An 8121-nucleotide genomic window follows, 5' to 3' on the forward strand; every position below is an offset into this window, starting at 1 on the left:
AGTCTCTAAAAGCATGAGTTTGCAACTACTTTACTTTTGGAGAAAATTCAAAACATTCATTATTCAATAGAGCCCAATAGCAAAAACCAGCGTTTTGAATGAAGAATCACATTTCTTGGTAGAATCATGCAGGATTGAAATTTTTGATGATTTTTTACTCCTCTCAACAGCCCAAACAAGTTTCTAAAAGGATGAGTTTGCAACTACTTTACTTTTGGAGAAAATTCAAAACATTCATTATTCAATAGGGCCCAAACTATCAAAAACCAGCGGTTTCAAAGAACACACATTTCTTGGTAGAATCATGCAGGACTGAAATTTTTGATGTTTTTCTACTCCTCTCATGAGCCCAAACAAGTCTCTAAAAGCATGAGTTTGCAACTACTTTACTTTTGGAGAAAATTCAAAACATTCATTATTCAATAGAGCCCAATAGCAAAAACCAGCGTTTTGAATGAAGAACCACATTTCTTGGTAGAATCATGCAGGATTGAAATTTTTGATGGTTTTTTACTCCTCTCAACAGCCCAAAAAAGTTTCTAAAAGGATGAGTTTGCAACTACTTTACTTTTGGAGAAAATTCAAAACATTCATTATTCAATAGGGCCCAAACTATCAAAAACCAGCGGTTTGAATGAACACATTTCTTGGTAGAATCATGCAGGACTGAAATTTTTGATGTTTTTCTACTCCTCTCATGAGCCCAAACAAGTCTCTAAAAGCATGAGTTTGCAACTACTTTACTTTTGGAGAAAATTCAAAACATTCACTATTCAATAGAGCCCAATAGCAAAAATCAGGTTTTGAATGAAGAATCACATTTCTTGGTAAAATCATGCAGGATTGAAATTTTTGATGGTTTTTTACTCCTCTCAACAGCCCAAACAAGTTTCTAAAAGGATGAGTTTGCAACTACTTTACTTTTGGAGAAAATTCAAAACATTCATTATTCAATAGGGCCCAAACTATCAAAAACCAGCGGTTTCAATGAACACACATTTCTTGGTAGAATCATGCAGGACTGAAATTTTTGATGTTTTTCTACTCCTCTCATGAGCCCAAACAAGTCTCTGAAAGCATGAGTTTGCAACTACTTTACTTTTGGAGAAAATTCAAAACATTCATTATTCAATAGAGCCCAATAGCAAAAACCAGCGTTTTGAATGAAGAATCACATTTCTTGGTAGAATCATGCAGGATTGAAATTTTTGATGGTTTTTTACTCCTCTCAACAGCCCAAACAAGTTTCTAAAAGGATGAGTTTGCAACTACTTTACTTTTGGAGAAAATTCAAAAAATTCATTATTCAATAGGGCCCAAACTATCAAAAACCAGCGGTTTCAATGAACACACATTTCTTGGTAGAATCATGCAGGACTGAAATTTTTGATGTTTTTCTACTCCTCTCATGAGCCCAAACAAGTCTCTAAAAGCATGAGTTTGCAACTACTTTACTTTTGGAGAAAATTCAAAACATTCATTATTCAATAGAGCCCAATAGCAAAAACCAGCGTTTTGAATGAAGAATCACATTTCTTGGTAGAATCATGCAGGATTGAAATTTTTGATGGTTTTTTACTCCTCTCAACAGCCCAAACAAGTTTCTAAAAGGATGAGTTTGCAACTACTTTACTTTTGGAGAAAATTCAAAACATTCATTATTCAATAGGGCCCAAACTATCAAAAACCAGCGGTTTCAATGAACACACATTTCTTGGTAGAATCATGCAGGACTGAAATTTTTGATGTTTTTCTACTCCTCTCATGAGCCCAAACAAGTCTCTAAAAGCATGAGTTTGCAACTACTTTACTTTTGGAGAAAATTCAAAACATTCATTATTCAATAGGGCCCAAACTATCAAAAACCAGCGGTTTCAATGAACACACATTTCTTGGTAGAATCATGCAGGACTGAAATTTTTGATGTTTTTCTACTCCTCTCATGAGCCCAAACAAGTCTCTAAAAGCATGAGTTTGCAACTACTTTACTTTTGGAGAAAATTCAAAACATTCATTATTCAATAGAGCCCAATAGCAAAAACCAGCGTTTTGAATGAAGAATCACATTTCTTGGTAGAATCATGCAGGATTGAAATTTTTGATGGTTTTTTACTCCTCTCAAAAGCCCAAACAAGTTTCTAAAAGGATGAGTTTGCAACTACTTTACTTTTGGAGAAAATTCAAAACATTCATTATTCAATAGGGCCCAAACTATCAAAAACCAGCGGTTTGAATGAACACACATTTCTTGGTAGAATCATGCAGGACTGAAATTTTTGATGTTTTTCTACTCCTCTCATGAGCTCAAACAAGTCTCTAAAAGCATGAGTTTGCAACTACTTTACTTTTGGAGAAAATTCAAAACATTCATTATTCAATAGAGCCCAATAGCAAAAACCAGCATTTTGAATGAAGAATCACATTTCTTGCTAGAATCATGCAGGATTGAAATTTTTGATGGTTTTTTACTCCTCTCAACAGCCCAAACAAGTTTCTAAAAGGATGAGTTTGCAACTACTTTACTTTTGGATAAAATTCAAAACATTCATTATTCAATAGGGCCCAAACTATCAAAAACCAGCCGTTTCAATGAACACACATGTCTTGGTAGAATCATGCAGGACTGAAATTTTTGATGTTTTTCTTCTCCTCTCATGAGCCCAAACAAGTCTCTAAAAGCATGAGTTTGCAACTACTTTACTTTTGGAGAAAATTCAAAACATTCATTATTCAATAGAGCCCAATAGCAAAAACCAGAGTTTTGAATGAAGAATCACATTTCTTGGTAGAATCATGCAGGATTGAAATTTTTGATGGTTTTTTACTCCTCTCAACAGCCCAAACAAGTTTCTAAAAGGATGAGTTTGCAACTACTTTACTTTTGGAGAAAATTCAAAACATTCATTATTCAATAGGGCCCAAACTATCAAAAACCAGCGGTTTCAAAGAACACACATTTCTTGGTAGAATCATGCAGGACTGAAATTTTTGATGTTTTTCTACTCCTCTCATGAGCCCAAACAAGTCTCTAAAAGCATGAGTTTGCAACTACTTTACTTTTGGAGAAAATTCAAAACATTCATTATTCAATAGAGCCCAATAGCAAAAACCAGCGTTTTGAATGAAGAATCACATTTCTTGGTAGAATCATGCAGGATTGAAATTTTTGATGGTTTTTTACTCCTCTCAACAGCCCAAACAAGTTTCTAAAAGGATGAGTTTGCAACTACTTTACTTTTGGAGAAAATTCAAAACATTCATTATTCAATAGGGCCCAAACTATCAAAAACCAGCGGTTTCAATGAACACACATTTCTTGGTAGAATCATGCAGGACTGAAATTTTTGATGTTTTTCTACTCCTCTCATGAGCCCAAACAAGTCTCTAAAAGCATGAGTTTGCAACTACTTTACTTTTGGAGAAAATTCAAAACATTCATTATTCAATAGAGCCCAATAGCAAAAACCAGCGTTTTGAATGAAGAATCACATTTCTTGGTAGAATCATGCAGGATTGAAATTTTTGATGGTTTTTTACTCCTCTCAACAGCCCAAAAAAGTTTCTAAAAGGATGAGTTTGCAACTACTTTACTTTTGGAGAAAATTCAAAACATTCATTATTCAATAGGGCCCAAACTATCAAAAACCAGCGGTTTGAATGAACACATTTCTTGGTAGAATCATGCAGGACTGAAATTTTTGATGTTTTTCTACTCCTCTCATGAGCCCAAACAAGTCTCTAAAAGCATGAGTTTGCAACTACTTTACTTTTGGAGAAAATTCAAAACATTCACTATTCAATAGAGCCCAATAGCAAAAATCAGGTTTTGAATGAAGAATCACATTTCTTGGTAAAATCATGCAGGATTGAAATTTTTGATGGTTTTTTACTCCTCTCAACAGCCCAAACAAGTTTCTAAAAGGATGAGTTTGCAACTACTTTACTTTTGGAGAAAATTCAAAACATTCATTATTCAATAGGGCCCAAACTATCAAAAACCAGCGGTTTCAATGAACACACATTTCTTGGTAGAATCATGCAGGACTGAAATTTTTGATGTTTTTCTACTCCTCTCATGAGCCCAAACAAGTCTCTAAAAGCATGAGTTTGCAACTACTTTACTTTTGGAGAAAATTCAAAACATTCATTATTCAATAGAGCCCAATAGCAAAAACCAGCGTTTTGAATGAAGAATCACATTTCTTGGTAGAATCATGCAGGATTGAAATTTTTGATGGTTTTTTACTCCTCTCAACAGCCCAAACAAGTTTCTAAAAGGATGAGTTTGCAACTACTTTACTTTTGGAGAAAATTCAAAACATTCATTATTCAATAGGGCCCAAACTATCAAAAACCAGCTGTTTCAATGAACACACATTTCTTGGTAGAATCATGCAGGACTGAAATTTTTGATGTTTTTCTACTCCTCTCATGAGCCCAAACAAGTCTCTAAAAGCATGAGTTTGCAACTACTTTACTTTTGGAGAAAATTCAAAACATTCATTATTCAATAGAGCCCAATAGCAAAAACCAGCGTTTTGAATGAAGAATCACATTTCTTGGTAGAATCATGCAGGATTGAAATTTTTGATGGTTTTTTACTCCTCTCAACAGCCCAAAAAAGTTTCTAAAAGGATGAGTTTGCAACTACTTTACTTTTGGAGAAAATTCAAAACATTCATTATTCAATAGGGCCCAAACTATCAAAAACCAGCGGTTTGAATGAACACATTTCTTGGTAGAATCATGCAGGACTGAAATTTTTGATGTTTTTCTACTCCTCTCATGAGCCCAAACAAGTCTCTAAAAGCATGAGTTTGCAACTACTTTACTTTTGGAGAAAATTCAAAACATTCACTATTCAATAGAGCCCAATAGCAAAAATCAGGTTTTGAATGAAGAATCACATTTCTTGGTAAAATCATGCAGGATTGAAATTTTTGATGGTTTTTTACTCCTCTCAACAGCCCAAACAAGTTTCTAAAAGGATGAGTTTGCAACTACTTTACTTTTGGAGAAAATTCAAAACATTCATTATTCAATAGGGCCCAAACTATCAAAAACCAGCGGTTTCAATGAACACACATTTCTTGGTAGAATCATGCAGGACTGAAATTTTTGATGTTTTTCTACTCCTCTCATGAGCCCAAACAAGTCTCTAAAAGCATGAGTTTGCAACTACTTTACTTTTGGAGAAAATTCAAAACATTCATTATTCAATAGAGCCCAATAGCAAAAACCAGCGTTTTGAATGAAGAATCACATTTCTTGGTAGAATCATGCAGGATTGAAATTTTTGATGGTTTTTTACTCCTCTCAACAGCCCAAACAAGTTTCTAAAAGGATGAGTTTGCAACTACTTTACTTTTGGAGAAAATTCAAAACATTCATTATTCAATAGGGCCCAAACTATCAAAAACCAGCGGTTTCAAAGAACACACATTTCTTGGTAGAATCATGCAGGACTGAAATTTTTGATGTTTTTCTACTCCTCTCATGAGCCCAAACAAGTCTCTAAAAGCATGAGTTTGCAACTACTTTACTTTTGGAGAAAATTCAAAACATTCATTATTCAATAGAGCCCAATAGCAAAAACCAGCGTTTTGAATGAAGAATCACATTTCTTGGTAGAATCATGCAGGATTGAAATTTTTGATGGTTTTTTACTCCTCTCAACAGCCCAAACAAGTTTCTAAAAGGATGAGTTTGCAACTACTTTACTTTTGGAGAAAATTCAAAACATTCCTTATTCAATAGGGCCCAAACTATCAAAAACCAGCGGTTTCAATGAACACACATTTCTTGGTAGAATCATGCAGGACTGAAATTTTTGATGTTTTTCTACTCCTCTCATGAGCCCAAACAAGTCTCTAAAAGCATGAGTTTGCAACTACTTTACTTTTGGAGAAAATTCAAAACATTCATTATTCAATAGAGCCCAATAGCAAAAACCAGCGTTTTGAATGAAGAATCACATTTCTTGGTAGAATCATGCAGGATTGAAATTTTTGATGATTTTTTACTCCTCTCAACAGCCCAAACAAGTTTCTAAAAGGATGAGTTTGCAACTACTTTACTTTTGGAGAAAATTCAAAACATTCATTATTCAATAGGGCCCAAACTATCAAAAACCAGCGGTTTCAAAGAACACACATTTCTTGGTAGAATCATGCAGGACTGAAATTTTTGATGTTTTTCTGCTCCTCTCATGAGCCCAAAGAAGTCTCTAAAAGCATGAGTTTGCAACTACTTTACTTTTGGAGAAAATTCAAAACATTCATTATTCAATAGAGCCCAATAGCAAAAACCAGCGTTTTGAATGAAGAATCACATTTCTTGGTAGAATCATGCAGGATTGAAATTTTTGATGGTTTTTTACTCCTCTCAACAGCCCAAACAAGTTTCTAAAAGGATGAGTTTGCAACTACTTTACTTTTGGAGAAAATTCAAAACATTCATTATTCAATAGGGCCCAAACTATCAAAAACCAGCGGTTTCAATGAACACACATTTCTTGGTAGAATCATGCAGGACTGAAATTTTTGATGTTTTTCTACTCCTCTCATGAGCCCAAACAAGTCTCTAAAAGCATGAGTTTGCAACTACTTTACTTTTGGAGAAAATTCAAAACATTCATTATTCAATAGAGCCCAATAGCAAAAACCAGCGTTTTGAATGAAGAATCACATTTCTTGGTAGAATCATGCAGGATTGAAATTTTTGATGGTTTTTTACTCCTCTCAACAGCCCAAAAAAGTTTCTAAAAGGATGAGTTTGCAACTACTTTACTTTTGGAGAAAATTCAAAACATTCATTATTCAATAGGGCCCAAACTATCAAAAACCAGCGGTTTGAATGAACACATTTCTTGGTAGAATCATGCAGGACTGAAATTTTTGATGTTTTTCTACTCCTCTCATGAGCCCAAACAAGTCTCTAAAAGCATGAGTTTGCAACTACTTTACTTTTGGAGAAAATTCAAAACATTCACTATTCAATAGAGCCCAATAGCAAAAATCAGGTATTGAATGAAGAATCACATTTCTTGGTAAAATCATGCAGGATTGAAATTTTTGATGGTTTTTTACTCCTCTCAACAGCCCAAACAAGTTTCTAAAAGGATGAGTTTGCAACTACTTTACTTTTGGAGAAAATTCAAAACATTCATTATTCAATAGGGCCCAAACTATCAAAAACCAGCGGTTTCAATGAACACACATTTCTTGGTAGAATCATGCAGGACTTAAATTTTTGATGTTTTTCTACTCCTCTCATGAGCCCAAACAAGTCTCTAAAAGCATGAGTTTGCAACTACTTTACTTTTGGAGAAAATTCAAAACATTCATTATTCAATAGAGCCCAATAGCAAAAACCAGCGTTTTGAATGAAGAATCACATTTCTTGGTAGAATCATGCAGGATTGAAATTTTTGATGGTTTTTTACTCCTCTCAACAGCCCAAACAAGTTTCTAAAAGGATGAGTTTGCAACTACTTTACTTTTGGAGAAAATTCAAAACATTCATTATTCAATAGGGCCCAAACTATCAAAAACCAGCGGTTTGAATGAACACATTTCTTGGTAGAATCATGCAGGACTGAAATTTTTGATGTTTTTCTACTCCTCTCATGAGCCCAAACAAGTCTCTAAAAGCATGAGTTTGCAACTACTTTACTTTTGGAGAAAATTCAAAACATTCATTATTCAATAGAGCCCAATAGCAAAAACCAGCGTTTTGAATGAAGAATCACATTTCTTGGTAGAATCATGCAGGATTGAAATTTTTGATGGTTTTTTACTCCTCTCAAAAGCCCAAACAAGTTTCTAAAAGGATGAGTTTGCAACTACTTTACTTTTGGAGAAAATTCAAAACATTCATTATTCAATAGGGCCCAAACTATCAAAAACCAGCGGTTTGAATGAACACACATTTCTTGGTAGAATCATGCAGGACTGAAATTTTTGATGTTTTTCTACTCCTCTCATGAGCTCAAACAAGTCTCTAAAAGCATGAGTTTGCAACTACTTTACTTTTGGAGAAAATTCAAAACATTCATTATTCAATAGAGCCCAATAGCAAAAACCAGCATTTTGAATGAAGAATCACATTTCTTGCTAGAAT

Source organism: Dendrobates tinctorius, unplaced genomic scaffold, assembly GCF_039654945.1.
Source record: "Dendrobates tinctorius isolate UK_male_01 unplaced genomic scaffold, ASM3965494v1 ptg000446l, whole genome shotgun sequence".
Lineage (NCBI taxonomy): Eukaryota > Metazoa > Chordata > Amphibia > Anura > Dendrobatidae > Dendrobates > Dendrobates tinctorius.